This window comes from Hylobates moloch, unplaced genomic scaffold (assembly GCF_009828535.3).
Source record: "Hylobates moloch isolate HMO894 unplaced genomic scaffold, HMol_V3 SCAFFOLD_1, whole genome shotgun sequence".
Taxonomy (NCBI): domain Eukaryota; kingdom Metazoa; phylum Chordata; class Mammalia; order Primates; family Hylobatidae; genus Hylobates; species Hylobates moloch.
Genome location: NW_026652276.1, coordinates 121,704,590 through 121,726,697, shown reverse-complemented (window position 1 = coordinate 121,726,697; position 22,108 = coordinate 121,704,590).

Below are 22,108 nucleotides of genomic sequence, written 5' to 3'. Positions count from 1 at the left end.
TCTTTCGTCTGATACTGGAGCGTCACCAGAGTTGCCAGACAACAGAACAAGACACTTGTCTTGCCCACAGGCTAGGTTTGCTGGATGCCACTAGGTTTGCCAGACACCAATTCTTGTCAGAGTTATTCCATTTGCCTGTTTGGAAAAGGCAGCCTTCACCCCTGCATTCCTAGCTCCTGGGCTGGTGGCCTGCCTGACGTCTGAGGGTAGTGGAGTGAAGTTGCACTTGCCCTGCACTGAGAGTGGAGGGGAGATAATGGTTTAGGTGGGAAAGTACAGCCCCTCCAGCTTCAGGGATCAGCTCACAGCAGGGGGAAAAGCCCTAGAGGAAGACTGGGTGGGGCATGCCTGCTCACTCACAAACCCACCAAAAGCAGATTCGTTATTACAGGGCCTTTAAAGAGGGATGTGTGTGGGTAGATGGGATCCTCACCGAGATGTGACCTGCTTTTTCTAGTGCTTGCTAGGATGTCTCATTAACCTGCAGGAAAGCGCTGGTTTCAATTCGATGGTTTGTTTTCTGTTTTGTTTCCTTTCTGTTACAAACACAAAGAGTACATTAAAGAGCCTTTCCCCATTATCTTGTTTTTTAAAAAATTTTATTTTACTTGTTAGAGTTTATTTTAACTATGGAAAGAATTCACATCCACAGCAACACGTAGCTAATGACAAACAATTCCAAAAACATTTTAGGAAGAGCAACACATTGACTTTTCCTTTTTGAAGCGTGTAAGAAGGTGTTCATTTATTGCAGTGCCCTGCTTATGCCTCAAGACTTGCTTAGTGCTGTCCTCCAAGAATACTGCTCTGTCCCCTTCAGGATGGACAGGGCCCCACTGTCGTTCCCCTCCTACGTCCTTCATAAAACCCATCAAGTAATGTTTTCACATGGCTCTCTCCCTCCCAGATATGAGCAGGAATTCATCTGCTGAGCTCACATCCAGGCACAAAGATATCAGTTAAAAAAATAGGCTGGATGTGGTGGCTCACGCCTGTAATTCCAGCACTTCAGGAGGCCGAGGCGGTCAGATCACCTGAGGTCAGGAGTTCGAGAACAGCCTGGCCAACATGGTGAAACCCCGTCTCTACTAAAAATACAAAAATTAGCGAGCATGGTGGCATGCACCTGAAATCTTAGCTACTCGGGAGGCTGAGGCACAAGAATCCCTTGAACTCAGGAGGCGGAAGTTGCAGTGAGCCAAGATCACGCCACTGCATTCCAGCCTGGGTGACAGAGCAAGATTCCGTCTCAAAATAAAAAAAATAAAAAAAATAAAATTTGTGTATACTCAGACTTATTAAATTTAGGAACTGCATAATCATGAAGACTGTATCCCAAGAAAATTAAATGGCTGGCCAATTTGATGAACCATTTCCTGAGCTTGGTCAATTGCATATAAACAGTGGTGCTTTCTCAGCATAAACATTCTAAATGTGGATAGGAAATGTGCTGTGCAGGACGGATAGATTATTCTTTTAACTAGATACATCTGGAGAGTCCCTTGGTCATTCCATGGATTTGTAGAGAAAAGAACTTCCTGACCAGGAGACCAATTTTTCTTGGCCAAACTGGGCATGATGCCAGCCTATAACATCGTCAAACACAGCAGAAGATTCAGAGAGAGGCAAACTAAAAGTGATAAGGAGCTATCCATTTTTGCCATATATATATATATATATATTTTTTTTTTTTTTAGATGGAGTCTCACCCTGTTGCCCAGGCTGGAGTGCGGTGGCATGATCTTGGCTCACTGCAACCTCCGCCTCCCGGGTTCAAGCAACTCTCTGCCTCAGCCTCCTGAGTAGCTGAGATTGCAGGTGCCTGCCACCACGCACGGCTAATTTTTGTATTTTTAGTAGAGACGAGGTTTCGATATTTTGGCTAGGCTGGTCTTGAACTCCTGACCTCGTGATCCACCTGCCTCAGCCTCCCAAAGTGCTGGGATTATAAGCGTGAGCCACCATGCCCAGCCTTGCCCTATATTTTTAACAAAGATTTTAAGTTACTGTGCTCAACTTAGTTACCAGACAACCTCCAGGGAGAGAGAACACTGACTGGCATTGTATTTCTGGAGAACTACAGGGCAATTGGTATCTAAAGCTTTAGGTCTAACTGAATAATAATCTTCATGCAAGTCTGAAAATAATAAAAAGCATAAACATTTATCTACAAGAAAGGTCTTATAGAGTTATTCATAAAAGCCAAGATTTTTAAAACGTGAAAATAAAATGTTCAACAATAGGAGAATGATCATATCGATGATGACACATTCCTATGTTGGGATGAGACGTAGCCAGTCATCAGTGATGCTCATACATGGTCTTAGTAATATGGACAAATACTCCTCATGAGATATGAAATGCAAAAAAAATTGTTCATATAGCTCAATTCAAAGTATTTTAAAAATTTGTGCTAAGGTTAAAAACATATGAACTGAATATTAACACTGTTGGAATATAGATGCCAACATTATAGTAATTACCATTTACTTATTTATTTTCTGATTTTTTTCATAATGACAATGAATCCATTTTGTTTGTTTGTTTGTTTGTTTTTGAGACGAAGTTTCGCTCTTGTTGCCCAGGCTGGAGTACAATGGCGTGATCTCAGCTCACTGCAACCTCCGCCTCCTGGGTTCAAGCGATTCTCCTGCCTCAGCTTCCCGAGTAGCTGGGATTACAGGCATGCGTCACCATGCCCAGATAACATTTTTATTTTTAGTAGAGACAAGTTTCACCATGTTGGTCTGGCTGGTCTCGAACTCCCGAACTCAGGTGATCCGTCCGCCTTGGCCTCCCAAAGTGCTGGGATTACAGGCGTGAACCCCCCATGCCTCTAATTTTTTTTTGAGATGGAGCCTTGCTCTGTCACCCAAGCTGGAATGCAGTGGCACAATTACAGCTCACTGCAGCCTCCGCTTCCCCAGTTCAAGCAATCCTTGCCTCAGCCTCCAATAACTGGGATTATAGGCATGTGCCACAATGCTTGGCTAATTTTTGTAATTTTAGTACAGATGGGGTTTCGCCATGTTGACCAGGCTGGTCTCAAACTCCTGACCTCAAGTGATCCACCCTCCTCAGCCTTCCAAAGTGCTGGGATTACAGGCGTGAGCCGCTGTGCCCAGCCAACAGTGAATCATTTTATGAGCAGAGAACAGCAGAGTGATAGGCAGCAGAGTTAACAGTTCTGTTCCAGAGACAGATGTGAGGCTCGGTGTTTGGCTTGTCTTACCTCCCAGACATATGGCGTCCTACAAGGTGTGCAAAAAAGATCTATTTCCACGGTGAAGAAACCGACACTTAAGTAACAAATTAGTAGGAGAAGGAATGAACTTTTGAACATGGGGCTTTCCTTCCCATTTCAGGTCTCATTCTTTCCATCATGCCACATGCTTTGCAGAGTCTGTGAACTACTAGAGGATGAGTAGCTAACACCTATGCCTCAGAGTTCATAAAAGTAACAAAGAAGGGTCTCTTAAACTCCTTAAGAAACACTTTTTCAGGCGTATTGGAATTCATAAATGTGGTAATATCCCATTAAAATGTCAAGCATCTGCTTTTGGTTGAAATTATGTCTAACTTTTTAAATACCACTTGACACTAGCGATTAGTTTTTAGTGAATTGTGTTGCCTCTGGAGACATAGTTCCCAGAGCCACAGCTCAGGTATCAAAGTTCCTGAAATGAAATTGATCTAGCTGGGGATCAGGCCAAGCATATTAAAATAGGGTGGCTATGAGGACAGCGAGGTCGGGAGAGGAAAAGGGCAGAGACAGGCAAGAATATAACTTAGGCCTGACCTTGACTCCCCAAGGCCCCTTATCTGATGTTCTGGAGACCCCCTCATATCTCAGTCTTGCAAGACATTGCCCTAAAACACACCCCCAAGCTCCTTTCTTCAGTTTTTAGAAAATTAGCAAATGTTGAGCTGGAATAACCATTAGCAACCATCTGGTCCAAAGTCATTATCTGAAATTGGAAGAGACTGAAACACAGGGGAAAGAAATGACATTTCTGCTGTTCCGGTTGCTGGCTGTGCAGAATACAATGCTTCCTGCATGGACAATAGCAGGAATTATTTTACATGGGAAGAAACTGAAGCTCAGCAAGGTTTGCTAATTTTCTCAAGACACTCAAGATGTTCATTTTCCATAGGACAGACTCTCTGGGTCTCTTCCAACCTCTCTCTGTCCAATTCTGAGCTGGGGGCTAAGTCTAACAATGGGACCAAATTCCCTATATAGAAGTGAGATTTTAACCCAAGTCTTTTGGTTTTAGGGTTTATTCCCTTTTCATTGCCTTTAAAGGATTACTATAACTGAATAACTTCAACAATAAAATTAGATTCATTTTTAAGGCATTGAAAGATATTTATCTGAGGAATGCATTTATTCGCTATTTACTGAAGAACAACTCTAGATGCTAACAGTATCAAGATGACTAAGAGATAGTTCTGGGGCAGGCGCAGTGGCTCACACCTGTAATCCCAACACTTTGGGAGGCCGAGGTGGGCAGATCACAAGGTCAGGAGTTCGAGACCATCCTGGCTAACATGGTGAAACCCCCGTCTCTACTAAAAATACAAAAAAAATTAGCCAGATGTGGTGGCGGGCGCCTGTAGTCCCAGCTACTCGAGAGGCTGAGGCAGGAGAATGGCGTGAACCCGAGAGGCAGAGCTTGCAGTGAGCCAAGATCGCGCCACTGCACTCCAGCCTGGGCGACAGAGCAAGACGCCATCTCAAAAAAAAAAAAAAAAAAAAAATGAGACAGTCCTTAGATCCACGGAGAATGTAGACCTTTATCCCCCTCACAGCACAATCCAACAAACAGACATTCATCCTATCACTTACTGGTTACTTATTAAATCCTCGTGGCATACCAGACATTGTGTGAAGACGCAAGGCTATCAGACGGAGACTTCCAAGAAGCTTAGGGGGAGCAAGCGCTGGGGCACAAGTTACTGTTGCAACACAGGGAGCTCGTGGAGGGCAGCATGGGGATACTGGGGCCTCTGTGACTATGGACTGGGCAATGGGAGAGGTCTCAGCAGCCCAGGGACTTCTCAAGGGACATTATCTGACAACACGTGAGCCAACTGTCCCCGCCTCATTTCTCTCTGCATGTTCCTTTAGAGAAAAAAGAGACGGAATTACATCTACAAAAGTGTTGCAACAAACAGGCTAATTCACCAAGAAAGACTTTTCTGGGACTTTTCCCTGTCACTTGCACCAGCTTCTAGTGGGAGATAGACCCATATATGCAGCCACGCTCCCCAAATCCGATCACCATCTGTGGCTCAGGTTCTGCCCTTCGCTGGTCTGAGCAGGTGCTAAAGAGGACTGGAAAGTAGAATTTGACAGTGCTGGGGAAACTGGGTTTTCCAATTCATTCTTTCATCAGTGCATTCATTCATCAGCACTATGAGCAGTTCGGAAGGGCCAGGCATGGACGGATGCCTGGGGATACAGATACAGATGAAACCAGACTGCGTCCGGGAGAAATGCTTACTCTCATGGGACCAGTGGAAGGGCTGAGGGACAATTGTGGTTGAGTGCTGCTCTGTTGTTTTTTTTTTTTTTGAGACGGAGTCTTGCTCTGTCGCCCAGGCTGAAGTGCAGTGGCGCCATCTCGGCTCACTGCAAGCTCCGCCTCCCACGTCCATGCCATTCTCCTGCCTCAGCCTCCCAAGTAGCTGGAACTACAGGCACCCGCCACCATGCCTGGCTAACATTTTGTATTTTTAGTAAAGACGGGATTTCACCAGGTTAGCCAGGATGGTCTTGATCTCCTGACCTCGTGATCTGCCCGCCTTGGCCTCCCAAAGTGCTGGGATTACAGGCGTGAGCCACCATGCCCAGCCACGAGTGCTGCTCTGTTTTCAAGGAGCCACCTCTGCCAGCTGCTCCTCTCCAGGCCTTCTCCAAAGATCTGCCCACTAAAAGGTGAAAACAACAAAAACAAAAACAAATTTTCCCACAAAATCAATTTCTTACATCACAAATTTAATAAGAATGATTATAGCTTGACTGATGGAAAATAAGAAGAGTCTTCTACCACAATTCATTAGCTAACGCATGTTATGCATGCATGTATATATGTGTGCCCACTTTGTTCCAGACAGGATTCAAAATCACTTACAAAGGAAAATATGATACTTTAGTTAATTGATTCTCTGGCTTTTCTTGGAAATTTGCATTCTTCTTTAGAATGTAAAGTGCTGGATTGGCAGCAGAAGGAAACGAGAACAGAACCCCCCCTTACCTGCTGCAGGGCTCGGACAGGCTGCTAGGCCTCAGGTTCTCCTGCTGAATGAACCCTTTGTACCATCTGTGCATAACTGACCAGGGCCAGGAGGAACTATGGAAATGCTGCCTCAGCCTGAATGTCAATTCTACATATTCCAGCAGAATGTCTCGAACATCACATGTACTTTAAGGGAATTCAGTTTTCAACCAGCTCCTACATGACATCCACCTGCCTCAGCCTCCCAAAGTGCTGGGATTACAGGCATGAGCCACCGCGCCAGGCCGAGTGAGCCTTCTTGCACGGTATATATATTCAGATACAATGAAGGTAGGTTCATGAGAAAAAAAAGTGTTGTTTTTCTTTTCTTGCTATTTTTTTTTTTTTGTCATTGGCATGTCAACTTTAAGAATGACCTTCAGGAATCGTATTGTTAAAAGTCTGTGAAAAATATGGAATAGTAAGAGCCGTTTCTGGAATAGTAAGAGTTCAGTTCATGGCAGCGGCTGTGATGATTATTCAGACAGTGCAGTTATGAACTCTAAAGTGCTGTAATCAAACATGGTTAACTGCAAAGGCAGACCTAGTCCCACTGCAGTCTTCTGGATCGGTAACTCCAAGGAGCCCAAGGGACCAGTTCTTCTGGTTTCCCTATGTGGAGACCCCGGGGCCTTGGCCCTTGGCTGAAGGTGGGACAGTGATCTCAGCCTTACAGCACAGCCCTTCCCTGACTGGCCTACAAGGACACAAGCCATGTTGGTTATTCTCACCCATGAGTCCCTTTTTGATGAGTGCTGGGGCCTAAGGCTGAGGGCCGTGACACTTCCTAGCGAGCAGGACCTCAGCAGCATGTACTGGTCCTAAAAAGCCGATCTGCTGGCTCTGTCCTGCAGGGGCCCTAACATGTACCATGCAAGAAGGCTCACTCGGCCGGGCGTGGTGGCTCATGCCTGTAGTCCCAGCACTCTGGGAGGCCAAGGAGGGTGGGTCACTTGAGGTCAGAAGTTCGAGACCAGCCTGGCCAACATGGCGAAACCTTGTCTCTACGAAAAATACAAAAAAATTAGCTGGGTGTGGTGGTGCATGCCTGTAGTCCCAGCTACTCCAGCCTGGGTGACAGAGTGAGACTCTGTCCAAAAAAAAAAAAAAGGAAGTCTCACTGAAGGATATTGCAGCATTATGGTGGCAGGATGAGGCAACTGAGTTAAAGCTGGGGTCAGCCTCCCCTGTTGGAGGTACACAGGCCCTGTAGGACCCCTGGTCTTGAGTCCTTCTCTATTGTCAAACTCAGATACCTTCTTTAAGGCCCAAGTCAAACTTTAGGGGGAAGGGGCACAGATCTTCCTAATACCTGAGTGTGAGGCAGACCTTCCCCTTCGCTGCTCCCACAGGGCTTTGTGCTGTCCTCAGGAGCATTCAGCCCTGGAGTCTGCAGAGCTGCTGTTCATGTAGCCTCGCTCCCTTGGTTCATTCAGGCATGTAGCCGATCCTCAGCCGAAGCACAGAGCCCATTTTCTCCATAAAGAAAAGGTGAGTTGGCCGGGCGCAGTGGCTCATGCCTGTAATCTCAGCACTTTGGGAGGCCGAGGCGGGCGAATCACGAGGTCAGGAGTTCGAGACCAGCCTGGCCAACATGGTGAAACCCCATCCCTACCAAAAATACAAAATGTTAGCTGGGTGTGGTACCAGGCACCTATAATCCCAGCTACTCGGGAGGCTGAGGCAGGAGAATCACTTGAACCCGGTAGGCGGAGGTTGCAGTGAGCTAAGATTGCCCCACTGCACTCTAGCCTGGGCGACAGTGCGAGACTCCATCTCAAACAAACAAACAAACAAACAAACAAAAAAAGTGAGTCAAATGGATGAATGAATGTAGCAAAGGCCAGGAGTGGGCTGTGGGAATTGAGGTTGCCTTTCAGGATCTTTGTGTGAGGAAGAGGACAGAGGACATCTGGGAGTGGGCTCCAGGGACCACTGAACCTGGGGACCGAGGAAGGGGCAGGTTCGCAGAAAAGTGAGGGCCACTCTGGCCTTGCCCAGCTGTGCAAGAGGGAGGCCCCAAGCTCTATCTGAGCAGTAGCAAGGAAAGGGCTGGACTGAGCCAATGGGGGTCAGCTTTCTGGCTTTCTTTCACTGTGCGGGTGTTGAGTGCCTAATGTACACCAGCAACAACTCAGGCCCTTGGGGTGCAGAAATAGGAGATGCTCCTGGAGCCAAGAGGATACTGACGGGTCCCCTCCAGGCCAAGTAGTACCTGCAGCTGGGTCCATTCAACTAAACAAGACGAGTGTCACCTAGGTCTGTTTGTCTCTAGGGCATAGCAGATGCTCAATAAATACTTGCTTAATGAATAAAAGTCTCCTAATAAAAATAGTAATAGGAGCCAACATCATTATTGAGTGCTTCTCTGTGTCAGGCATTGTTCTAAACTTCACATGAACTCGATCTTCTTAACAGCTCTCATGAGGAAGACCATAGGATCCCAACTTTACCGGTGAGAAAACGGAGGCACGGAAAGCTAGAGGAATTCAGCAAAGGTTATGTAGGAACTACCTTAAGGAGTGTGGGAGTGAATTCCAAACCCAGCGTGCTTATCCCGGGCTTGGGTCTGCCCTCGAACCACAGGAGGTAGAGAAAAGGGCACACAGTCTTCGTTTTCCGAGGATGTCACAGCAGGTGCTGCAGGCTGGGTGGTTGAACCCTCAGAAATGAATTTCCTCACCGTCCTGGAGGCAGCAAGGCAGAGACCAAGGTGTTGGCAGGTTTGGTTTCTCCTGAGGCATCTCTCCTTGGATGGTAGATGGCTGTCTTCTCTCTCTTCCCTAGGGATGTGTGTGTAAGCCTGTGTCCCAATCTCCTCTTGTTATAAGGACACCAGCCATTGGATTAAGGCCCACTGTAATGCCTCATTTTACCTTAATTTCCTGGTAAAGGCCCTATCTCCAAAGAAGGTCACATCCTGAGATTCTGGTTAGGGCTTCAGTCTTGGAATTTTGGGGAACACAATTCAGCCCTTGACATTGACACAATCAGCCTGGGGCTGCCCAGTTTTCCCAGAAGGGGCAGCAGGAATGGGTCAAAAACCCATCACTCATCAAGAAAAACCAGCTCATGTGTTGAGGAACCGTCTTGTCTGCCATCCTTCAGAATGAGTGCACAGTTGTTTTGCTGTTTTCTTGGGAACCAGCTGTGGAATACTGCGCTTCCCTTTTCTTTCTTTTCAAGGACCTTGGTGCCCACCTGGCCTCCTGGAGGGCACCTGTGTGCAGAGGCTGCCAGAGCAGGAAGATGGAGATGGGGGAGGGGAGTAGGTGATGCTGGCCCTTGTTGAAAGAAAATGGGCAAGAGCACGGGTGGTTATTTCTCCTCTTACAGAAAGGGCTTGCTGAGTAGGCTTCATGTGGCATTGTGTTCTTTTGAACGTCACTTAAGGCATACATGAAGCGTGTGCACATCACACAGCCCAGTGGAGCCAGGGAGTGACTCAGCCTGCTGCCCAACACCCACTGCAAGTTGTTCCTGTGGCTGCCTCTAGCTGCTCCCCAACCTGAAATTTGTTTTTCATTTTCCTTCACTTAAAAAAACTTGTTGGCCGGGCTCAGTGGCTCACACCTGTCATCTCAGCACTTTGAAAGGCCAGTGAGGGAAGACTGCTTGAGCCTAGGAGTTTGAGACCAGCCTGCAACATAGTGAGACCTTGTCTCTACTAAAAGATAAAAATAAAACAATTAGCCGGCTGTGGTGGTGCATGCCTGTGGTCTCAGCTACTGGGGAAGCTGAGGTGGGAGGACGGCTCAAGTCCGGGAGGTTGAGATTACAGTGAGCCATGATCTCACCACTGTACTCCAGCCTGGGCAACAAAGTGAGACCTTTTCTCAAAAAAAAAAAGTTGCAACATGCACGTATCCCCAAACAATAAATTGCTTAGTCAGGCTTATGTGGGACTTTCTAGAAATGCTATCACACTTTGTGTTGACTACTGAGCCTTGCTTTTTTCCCTTCAAGTTTATGTTCCTTTCCCAAGGCTCTCCCAGGCCCAAGGGTCTGTCTTGCTCTGTAAAACCTGTGCTCAAAGCTTCTCCCCTGAGGCTCTGGGCAGAGGCTGGATGATACTGAAGTAATACAAGTTCCCAGGAAAGGTCCTTTTTTTTTTTTTTTTTTCCTACACCAGTCCAGGCCCAGATTGGGTATTTTTAAATACATAAAAACAAGGCTGGGTGTGGTGGTTCTCACCTGTAATCCCAGCACTTTGGGAGGCCGAGGCAGGTGGATTGCCTGAGGTCAGGAGTTCGAGACCAGCCTGGCCAACATGGTGAAACCCCGTCCCTACTAAAAATACAAAAAAATTAGCCAGGTGTGGTGGTGCATGCCTATAATTCCAGCTACTCGGGAGGCCCAAGGCAGGAGAATTGCTTAAACCCGGGAGGTGGAGGTTGCAGTGAGCCGAGATCGCGCTACTGCACTCCATCTTGGGTGACAGAGTGGGACTCTACCTCAAAAAAACAAAAACAAAAAACAAAACAAAGAAAAAAATATGTAAAAGCAGGGAGGGCCCCAGTGTGCTTGTTAAAATGCGTATGAGAGCGCCAGTTTGCAAAGCAGGTACAGCCCAGGAGGGCACTGAGCAGGATTCACAGCTGGGTCCAGACGCCTTCGCTCCCCGCAGATGACACCTGCAGCGAGACTCTGCTGACCTTGAACTTCAAGCCCTGTGCTTCCACTTTTGACATTCATTTGTTTCTTAGCCTAAACTTGACACTTCCTCTTGGCAATATGCAAATTCAAGGCTGTCACAGCACAGCATCTGGAAAGTTACAACAGCAGCCTATTGATGGTGATGGTGGGATTGTGTAGGGCTTACATTTTTTAACTTCCTTGAGTATATTTTTTGAGTTTTCCACAACAGGCATGCATTGCCTAGGAATGAGGAAAATCCAATGTCTTCCTCAGGAACCCAGGCTTCACCCTTCTACATGCCCTCTCTTCTACAAAATGGGGCTAACATGAACACTCTCCTCACCAGGCTTGCTAAGGGCTTAGCTTACAGACATTATTGAGCACCTTCTGTGTACCAGAGGTTGGGGGCACAGGAGGAGTCAAATGTGGACCCTGCCCGTTAGGGTCTAGTGCAGAAGAGAGGTTTCCATAGGCAACCAGAATTCAAAATGGCATGCACGGCGGTGGAGTGAGGGGAGGGCTCTGTGGGGCTCCGAAGGGGTAGATAGGCTGGAGTCTGCCAGATTGGAGGCCAGGGCCTTCTAAGTATCAGAACACATGGGCATACGTGGAAGGTTGAGCCGTGGCATTTGGGAACCCGCCTAACCCCCTGGGGCTGGGCACAGAGTCCAGGGAGCACATGCCTGGGGGTCAGGGAGAGAACGAAGGGACAGCACTTGGTCCCTCAGGGTGTGCATCAAGCTCAGCTGCTGGGATCTATGGATCCCAGTTGTGGCGCGCTTTGTTTTTTTTAATTAATTAATTAATTAATTAATTAATTTATTTATTTTTATTTTTTGAGACAGAGTCTCCCAAGCTGGAGTGCAGTGGCGCCACTCACTGCAACCTCCGCTTCCCAGGTTCAAGCAATTCCCCTGCCTCAGCCTCCCAAGTAGCTGGGATTACAGGCCCCCATCACCATGCCTGGCTAATTTTTTTCTATTTTTAGTGGAGTCGGGGTTTCACCATGTTGGCCAGGCTGGTTTTGAACTCCTGACCTCAAGTGATCCACCCATCTCGGCCTCCCAAAGTGCTGGGATTACAGGCGTGAGCCACCGTGCCCGGCCTGGTTGTGCTTTAGAGTCCCCTGCAGTGTCGGTGGTGAGCTCAGTGCCCAGGCCTGACCCAGATTCATCAAACCACACTGTTAGAGCAAGACTGGCCTGGATGGTATGGGAATTTTTTTTTTAGTGTTCTTGAGTCTACAAAAGCTCTGGTTATAGGCAAGGTTGAATGACCTACTATTTGGGGAGCTTTGTGTAATTGAATGAAAGCTAAAAAGATTCATGTTGGTAAAAAGAAAATCCCAGAGGGGCTGCACCACATTGCAGCAATGTTTGAGGGAGCCAGTGTGTCCACAGCCTCACCAGCATGTGGTGTGGGCCCTGTTTTTCATATTAGCCATGCTGATAGGTGAGCAGCAATATCTCATGTGATCTGATCTTCCACTTCCCTAAAGGCCCCACTGATGCCTTTTCATTTGCTTATTTGGCACCTGTATGTCCTCTTTGGTGAGATGCCTCTTCATGCCTTTTGGCCACACTGAGAGTTCCTTTTCCTTGCCTCTCACTGTGATATTTGGAAAACACATGAGTGGTGGTTGCCAGGGGTTAGGGCTGTGAGGGATACCTCTAAAGAGGTAGCAGGAGGGAGAGCTATGTGGCAGTGGGACAGTTCTTTGCCTGGATTGCAATGGTAACACAAATCTTGACGTGTGATAAGATGACACAGAACTACACCTACACACTGAAGCAGCGCCCATTTTCTGGCTTTGACATTGTGCTATAGTTATGAAGACTGGGGGAACTGGGTGAGGCATGTATAGATGTTCTCTCTGCTATCTTTGCAAGTTCCTGGGGATCTACAATTATCTCCAGATACAAAAGTTAAAAAGAAAAGTCAGTATCAATCAGTCTGAGAGTAGAAGATTCATTAACCTATAATTGCTATTTTACCTTTTCCTCCCAATTGATTAGTTGTTTGTTCTCACACAGCCAGACCACATCATATAACATTTAGGTTCTGATTATGTTCCTTGAAGAAAATACACACTCATCATGTGGGGAAACAATGGGGACGTTTCACCTAAGGAATGTGAAATGGAAATCAAAGTTTTCTCCCAATCAGGTAACTGAGAAAGGCAGGAGGCCAGAGAAGCAGCCGCCCCAGCCCCATGGGTCACATCTGTGCTGAGTGACAATCTGTGTCTTAATGAGAAGCAGTAAAGGCTAATTATCCCCAGAGTTTGACAGGTCTTTCTCAACACTTCTGCATAAAAAAACAAGGCCACCCAGTTGGTCTCTGCATTGCAGCCTGCAAGAATCCCATGGTGGTGTTTAAACAAACGAAAAAGAACACATCAAAGGGGCATCTTACAAAGGCCCAGGAGAAACCAAAGGCACCTGGTGGCCCGAGTCCCCAGCTAGAAAGACAGATTGAAGAGTGGTCATTGCAAAGGGTAGGCTTGAAGGGGATAATGTGTGGCCATATGGAATAAAAGGAACCTCATCTCATCGGCCATCCATCACTCCCCTCCAACAGGAACAGGTGGGTGATGGACAAAGGCTGTAGATGCAGGTGTGTTTCTGCCCCCACCAAATTAGCCTAAGGAAAAGCACGGTAGGAATGAAATTAGGCATTGCACCATTTATCTAATTTTCATGTAGTGCCTTAAGAGCCTGTGAATGGGCCGGGCACGGTGGCTCACGCTTGTAATCCCAGCACTTTGGGAGGCCGAGGCGGGTGGATCACGAGGTCAGGAGATCGAGACCACGGTGAAACCCCATCTCTACTAAAAACACAAAAAAATTAGCCAGGCGTGGTGGCGGGTGCCTGTAGTCCCAGCTACTCGGAGAGGCTGAGGCAGGAGAATGGCGTGAACCCGGGAGGCGGAGCTTGCAGTGAGCCGAGATTGCGCCACTGCACTCCAGCCTGGGCGACAGAGTGAGACTCCGTCTCAAAAAAAAAAAAAAAAAAAAGAGCCTGTGAATGAACTGGTTTATGCAGTCTGTTCACTCCGTTTTCAGTGGATTGCTGCAGAAGTAGCCTCTGATTTTATGGGGCCTGCACACGCTGGCTCCTGCAGTCTTAGGGCCTGGTCTGAGGAGGGGCCCGGAGAGTGTGGAAGGATGAAAAATGGAACAACCAGGGCCAGGTGCAGTAGCTTACACCTATAATTGCAGTACTTTGGGAGGCCAAGGAAGGTGGATCATGAGGTCAGGAGATTGAGACCATCCTGGCTAACATGGTGAAACCACGTCTCTACTAAAAATATAAAAAATTAGCCTGGCATGGTGGCACACGCCTGTAATTGCAGCTACTTGGGAGGCTGAGGCAGGAGAATCCCTTGAACCTGGGACGTGGAGGTTGCAGTGAGCTGAGACTGCACCACTGCACTCCAGCCTGGGTGACAGAGTGAGACTCCGTCTCAAAAAAAAAAAAAAAAAAAGAAAGAAAAGAAAAAGAAAAAGAAAAATGGAGCAACCCAGGCTCAGAGGGCCTAAGGTGCTGGACGATGGCAACTCCTCAGGGGCAGGCTCGGATTCCCAGCCCAGTGCATCCACCACTGGCCTTCATAGAAATTCTTGGGCGTCTGTGGGGGCCTGCTGTATGCCAGGCCCTGGAGGTATGGCCAGGAACACGACCCACTAGGCTCTGCCTCATGAGCTTACATTCTAGAAGTGGGAGATGGAGGTAATCAGTCCATAATGGACGGGATCAAAGGCCTCTCTGAAGATGCGGACTTTCCTAACACTCACACCAGCCAGAGGACAAAGCATTCTGGGGGTCTGGGCTGGGAGGACATACGAAGTCCTTACAGGGCCAAAGAGCTTGGTCCCTCCCAGGCTGGACTAAAGCTCATGGTAGTTGGGGAAAGCAGGAAGGGAGAGAGGCAAAGCCAGGCTCTGAGCAGCAGGCAGGCACCCCACCTCACTGAGCTAGGGCCTATGGGGCACGGTGAGGAGCTGGGTTTTAGTTAGAACGCAGGGGGAAGCTGCTAGAGGATCTTAGGCAGGGGAATCATAGGGTATTATCAGCTCTACAAACAGAGAACTCAGGTGTTGTGTGGAGAAGGGATTCTGGGGGGCAAATGTCGAGGAAGAGAGGCCAAGTAGAAAAGTGATCAGAGCAGAGCAGAAAACACACCTGCAATCACACGCTCATGCACACACACACGCACACATGCATACATACTCTCACACACACGCACACATGCACACATACTCTCACAATGCTCTCACATGCCCCACAGACACACACTCTCTTACAGACTCACACACTCACACGCACTCTCATGTACTCACACTCCCTCACACACACAAACTTTTATACATATTAGCATACACACTCAGACAAACATACACACTCAAGCACATCCCAGTGGTGACTGATCAGGGCAGTCACTGTGCACATTGTAACACAGGAGAGAAACAGCACCTTTAACAGATTGTGAGCTAAAGCAATCCTCCTGCCTTGGCCTCCCTAAGTGCTGGGATTACAAGCATGAGCCACCACGTTTGGCCTCAATGCAAATTTTTTTTGTTTTCTGAGACAGAGTCTCTTTCTGTCACCCAGGCCGGGTGCAGTGGCGTGATCTTGGCTCACTGCAACCTCCGCTTCCCTGGTTCAAGTGGTTCTTCTGCCTCCGCCTCCTGAGTAGCTGGGACTACAGGTGCCCACCACCACACCTGGCTAATTTTTGTATTTTTAGTAAAGATAGGTTTTCACCATATTGGCCAGGCTGGTCTTGAACTCGTGACCTTGCAATCCGCCCACCTCAGCCTTCCAAAGTGCTGGGATTACAGGTGTGAGCCACCATGCCTGGCCACCTCAGTGTAATTTTTAAATGACACTGAAAATTGTTAGCTTAGTATGATGTTTTTCCAGGCATACTGGGAATACTGAATTGACTTAATTTATGCATAGGAGGCAACATGCTGCCTGAAGAAAAGGTATCCTAAACCCTAATGGTTCAAGTCATCAGGTATTTCCAAGTTCACCAAGAAATTCAAACCCTGTCCTTCTTTACCATTTTAGGGAAAGCTGATACAGATCTAAATATTGATGTCTTTCATGTCTACTGCCAACAAGTAAGGCAGCACAGAGGAGTAAAAATGCCTCAGTTTCCCAAATCTTGCTCTTGGGTTCAAATCTTTACTTTGCTGAGTCTCAGTGTGCCTGTGTATTTAATGGGTGCAACAACAGTTATCACTCATTCTTTTTGTTTTTTTGTTTTTTTGTTTTGAGACAGAGTCTCACTCTTTTGCCCATGCTGGAGTGCAGTGGCATGATCTCGGCTCACTGCAAGCTCCATCTCCCGGGTTCATGCCATTCTCCTGCCTCAGCCTCGTGAGTAGCTGGGACTACAGGTGCCCGCCACCATGCCTGGCTAATTTTTTGTATTTTTAGTAGAGACAGAGTTTCACCATGTTAGCCAGAATGGTCTCAATCTCCTGACCTCTTGATCTGCCCACCTCGGCCTCCTAAAGTGCTGGGATTACAGGCATGAGCCACTGCACCTGGCCCAGTTATAGTCCATTCTTACAGCACTGAAAGAATTGTGCACTGGCTATGTAACCCCTGGGTGAAGTGCCTGATTCAAGATGGTGAAGAAACATTCCTTTCCATTCTATAGAACATATATGTATTTGATGTCTTTTCTATGCTAGGTATAGTGCTTGGTGCTTAGGGAAAAAGCACTAGAGAGACAGATGTGGTCTGTGCTTGTGACAGTTTCATGTGTCAACTTGACTGGGCTAAGGGATGCCGAGACAATTGGTAAAACATTAGTTCTGGTGTGTCTGTGAAGGTGTTTGCAGAAAAGATTAGCATTTGAATTTGTAGATGGAGTGAAGCAGATCCACTGCAAACTTCTCTACTCTCTCCTCCAAACCACGTGACACTCCTCTGTACTGTGAGGTTTTGTCATGTTGGTTATCTGTAGATGTCATAGCTCTGCAGTTACCTGCTATGGTTTGGAAATGGGCTTATTCATCTCTACCATCAGTGTGGTGACTTTGGGAGATGGGGCCTAGTGGGAGGTGTTTGGGTCATGGGGACGGATCCCTCGTGAATGTCTTGGTACTGTTCTTGTGGTGATGAGTTTTCACTCTGATGAGCCTGGATAATTTCCCACAGAATTAATTAGTTCCCTCAAGAGTTGACTGTTAAATAGACAGAATGCCTCTTGCATTTTTTTCTTCAGGTGTGTCTTCTTGCCCTTTGACCTTCTTCATCATGTATGTTGTGATGCAGCACAAAAGCTCTCACCAGAAACCAGGGCCATGCTCTTGAACTTCTCAGCCTGCAGAACTGTGAGCTAAATAAACCTCTTTTCTTTACACATTACCCGGACTCAGGTATTCTGTTATAGCAACACAAAATAGACTAAGATAGAAAATTGGTACTGAGCTGTGGAGTTTTGTTATAAAGGTACCTGAAGATGTGAAAGCTAGTGTGGAAATGGGAAATGGGCACAGGTTGAAAGAGTTTGGAGGAGCAGGCTAGAAATGCACTGCATTGCCCTGAAGCGGGCATTAAGGATAATTCTGGTGAGGGCCCAAAGAAGACAAAGAGATTAGGGAAAGTTTGGAATTTCTTCGGGACTAGTTAAGTTATTGTGACCAAAATGTTTAGAGAATTATGGACAGTAAAGGCCATTCTGATAAGGTATCAGATGGAAATGAGAAGTATCTATTTGGAAACTGGAACAAGGGTCACACTTGTTACATGTTACCAAAGATTTGTATTTATGCCCTAAGGCTTTATGGAAGGTTGAACTTAAGAGGGATGACCTAAGATAATCTGGCGGATGAAATTTCTAAGCAGCAAATCACTCAAGAAGTGGTATGGTTACTTTTGATAGCTTATGCTCAGTTACAGCAGCAAAAGAATGACCTGAAGGCAGAATTTACAATTAAAAGGGAAGCACAGTAAATTGGAAAATTTCCAGCCTGGCCATGTGGCAGAGAATGAAAGGGCATTTTCAGGAGAGGAATTTAAGGGTTCAGCAAAGCAATCACTTGCTGAGGAGATTACTGGGGATGAAAAGGGAGCCAGGTGGTAACAGTAAGAACAATGGGGGCTGGGCATGGTGGTTCACGCCTGTAATCCCAGCACTTTGGGAGGCTGAGGTGGGCTGATCACCTGAGGTCAGGAGTTGGAGACCAGCCTGGCCAACATAGTGAAACCTTGTCTCTACTAAAAATACAAAAATTAGTTGGGCTTGGTGGCGGGCGCCTGTAATCCCAGCTACTCAGGAGGCTAAGGCGGGGAATCGCTTGGCCAGGGAGGTGGAGGTTGCAGTGAGCAGAGATCTTACCACTGCACTCCAGCCTAGGCGACAGAGTGAAACTCCGTCTCAAAAAAAAAAAAAAAAAAAAAAAAGGACAATGGGAAAAGGCTGGAGAGGCATTTCAGAGATCCCTGAGGCCTGCCTCTCCTATCACAGGCCCAGAGGCCTGAAAGGGCAGAATAATTTGGGGGGATGGGCCTGGGACCCTGATGCCCTGTGTAGCCTCAGGAAGCTGTTCCCTGGATCCAGGCTGGAGCAGCAGTGGCACAATTGGCTGAGATATTAAAGTGGTGTCATTGTCTGGGATAATACCTGAGGTTCCCATGACCGTGGAAAACGAGGATGCTTACACACCAGAGTGAAGTTAAACTCAGAAGTTTAATAGGCGAAAGAAAGAGAAGAGCTCTCTGTGCAAAGAGGGGTCTCAGAGAAAAATGGGTTGCTGTGGTGAAATGCAGGAGGTTTTATAGACGAGCTTGAGGAGGCAGTGTCTGATTTACAAAGCACATGAAAGATTGGCTGGACCAGGTGTGTCATTTGCATAGCACGCGAAAGGCTGGGGACACAGCTCCTGAGAGCTCACGTTGTAAGCCTTGGAGGCGTCCATGTGATGTCAAGTCTGCAGGCACCTAGAAGGCAAGAGCTGTAGAGGCTTGGCAGCTTCCTTTTTGATTTCAGAGGATGTTTCTGAAAATCTAGAGTCCAAGGCAGAAAACTGCTGCAGGGGCAGAGCCACCACAGGGTCCCTCCTAGGGCAATGCCTAGTGGAACTATGGGGCCAGGGTCACCACTGAAAACCTGGAATGGGAAAGCCACCAGCAGTATGAAACCTCAGCCTGGAAAAGCTGCCAGCACCAAATTCCAACCCATGAGAGTAGCCGCATGGGCTGTGCCCTGCAAAGCCATGGGAGCACGGCTGGCTAAGACACTCACTGAATGTTTCCTTAGTAGGTGTTGACTTCTGGAGCAACTGAAATCTATTCCTTGTCTAATTCTGACGAGGCATGCTAATTAGAATTCTAATGCATAAACACCCCCTTTAGCTGGGCACTGTGACTCATGGCTGTAATCCCAGCACTTTGGGAGGCTGAGGCGGGCAGATCACCTGAGGTCAAGAGTTCGAGACCAGCCTGGCCAATATGCTGAAACCCCCTCTTTACTAAAAATACAAAAATTAGCCAGGTGTGGTGGTGCGTGCCTGTAATCCCAGCTACTTGGGAGGCTGAGGCAGAAGAATTGCTTGAGCACAGGAGGCAGAGGTTGCAGTGAGCCGAGATGGCGCCATTGCACTCCAGCCTTGGAGACAGAGAGAGACTCTGTCTAAAAAAAAAAAAAAAAAAAAAACCCAAGAAAACAAAAAATAAAAACAAAAACAAAACCCTTTAGCTGTCTAGAGAACATCAATGGCTGTGCATATATCGGTGGTTCTCAAAATGTGGGCCATGGATCCCTGAGGGTCCTTGAGAGCTCCTCAGGGGACTGTCCTTCCCATACCAGGACAATGTTCTTTGCCCTTTTCACTGTGTTTAGATTTTCACTGATGGTGCAAAAGCAATGGTGTCTGATACAGCTGGTGCCTCAGTGTGAATGTGGTCACTGACACTGTAAACCAAAAATAAAAGTCTAAGCCCCCCAACCCTCAGAATGGACTTCCTCCTAGGCCAGTGAACTCTTATATTTAACCTGAAAGACTGGTTCAGGCCATGACGGGGAGAGGGGGTTGGGTATGCCTCATTTTCCCTCTCAGGCACCAACATCAACACAGACCTTAAGTCTGACAAGAAACATTTACAGGCCGGTTTGGTGGCTCACGCCTGTAATCCCAACACTTTGGGAGGCCAAGGCAAGTGGATCACCTGAGGCCAGGAGTTCAAGACCAGCCTGGCCAACATGGAGAAACCCCATCTCTACTAAAAACACAAAAATTAGCCAGGTGTGGTGGTGTGTCCCTGTAATCCCAGTTACTCGGGAACTGAGACAGGAGAATTGCTTGAATGTGGGAGGTAGAGGTTGCAGGGAGCCGAGATCACGCCACTGCACTCCAGCCTGGGCGACAGAGTGAGACTTAGTGTCAAAAAAAAAAAAGGCCGGGCACGGTGGCTCACGCCTGTAATCCCAGCGCTTTGGGAGGCTGAGGTGGGCAGATCACGAGGTCAGGAGATTGAGACCATCCTGGCTAACACGGTGAAACCCCGTCTCTACTAAAAAATACAAAAAATTAGCCGGGCGTGGTGGCAGGCGCCTGTAGTCCCAGCTACTCGTGAGGCTGAGGCAGGAGAATGGCGTGAACCCGGGAGGTGGAGCTTGCAGTGAGCCGAGATTGTGCCACTGCACTCCAGCCTGGGTGACAGAACGAGACTCTGTCTAAAAAAAAGAAAGAGAGAGGGAGGGAGAGAGGGAAAGAGAGAGACAGACAGACAGAAAGAAAGAAAGAAGAAAGAAAGAAAGAAAGAAAGAAAGAAAGAAAGAAAGAAAGAAAGAAAGAAAGAAAGAAAGGGAGAGAGAAAGAAGGAAAGAAACATTTACAATCTACTGTAATGTATTCTCATGCAGATGAAGCCTGCTACCTGGAGGCTTCATCTGCATGAAAAAAACTTTAGTCTCCACAATCTATTATCACAACCCAGACATTCCTTTCTACTGATAACTCTTTCAACCAATTGCCAATTAGAAAAATTGTAAATGTACTTATAACCTGTAAGAACTGCCCCTTCCTGCTTCAAGTTGTCCCACCTTTCTGTACCGAACCTATGTATTTCTTCAATGTATTTGATTGAAGTCTCATGTCTCCCTAAAATGTATAAAACCAAGCTGCACCTGGAACACCTTGGACACACGTTCTCAAGATCTTCTGAGGGCTGTGTCATGGGCCATGGTCACTCATATTTGGCTCAGAATAAATCTTTTCAAATATTTTACAAAGTTTAACTGTTTTCTTTGACACAGCGTTCTTTACTGCCACAAACTTGGAGTAAGAAAACTCAGTTTCTGATAAAACGTGAACACTATTGATCAAAGTTCAAGCCCCTGAGTACAGATCTCTTAAATATATCCTGTGGGTTGCAATGGGAAGGGCACAGAAAGCCCCTTTGCTGCTTGCTGAATGGCACTTGCTGTCTGAACAGAAGCACTTGTGTGATCCTTGCCTTGGAGCTGAACAGACAGCCTTTGCCGGGGAAGGAGCAACTGACAGGCTGTGGTCATTCACACTTGTGTGTTGGTCGGCTCATAGAGACTCTTGTGATGAGAATGGGGATGCTATTGACAAATGGGGTTTCTTTTTTCCTATTAAATAAAATGAGTCAACATTTGGAAGATCTGCTTAATTCAGTGAATCAACATTTTTCAAATGACCAACGGATGATGTTACTGATTCAGGCATAGGTAAGAGATTCATTCAATGTGCTGGAGAGACCAACAGATTTTATACATAGAGTAGGAAAAGTTCATTGATTCCACAGTGTAATTAAACTTTAAGGAACTATTGCTTGTCAAGTTTTGGTGGATTATCAAATAAAAATATTGACAATAATCTAAAAATGACATTAAAAGTGCTCCATCGGCCCGATGTGATGGTTCATGCCTGTAATCCCAGCATTTTGGAAGGGCCAGGTGGGCGGATCACGTGGTCAAGAGATCAAGACCATCCTGGCTAACACAGTGAAACCCCGTCTCTACTAAAAAAATACAAAAAAATTAGCCGAGCATCAATGAAATAAAAGAGGATACAAACAAATGGAAGAACATTCCATGCTCATGGGTAGGAGGAATCAATATCGTGAAAATGGCCATACTGCCCAAGGTAATTTATAGATTCAATGCCATCCCCATCAAGCTACCAATGACTTTCTTCACA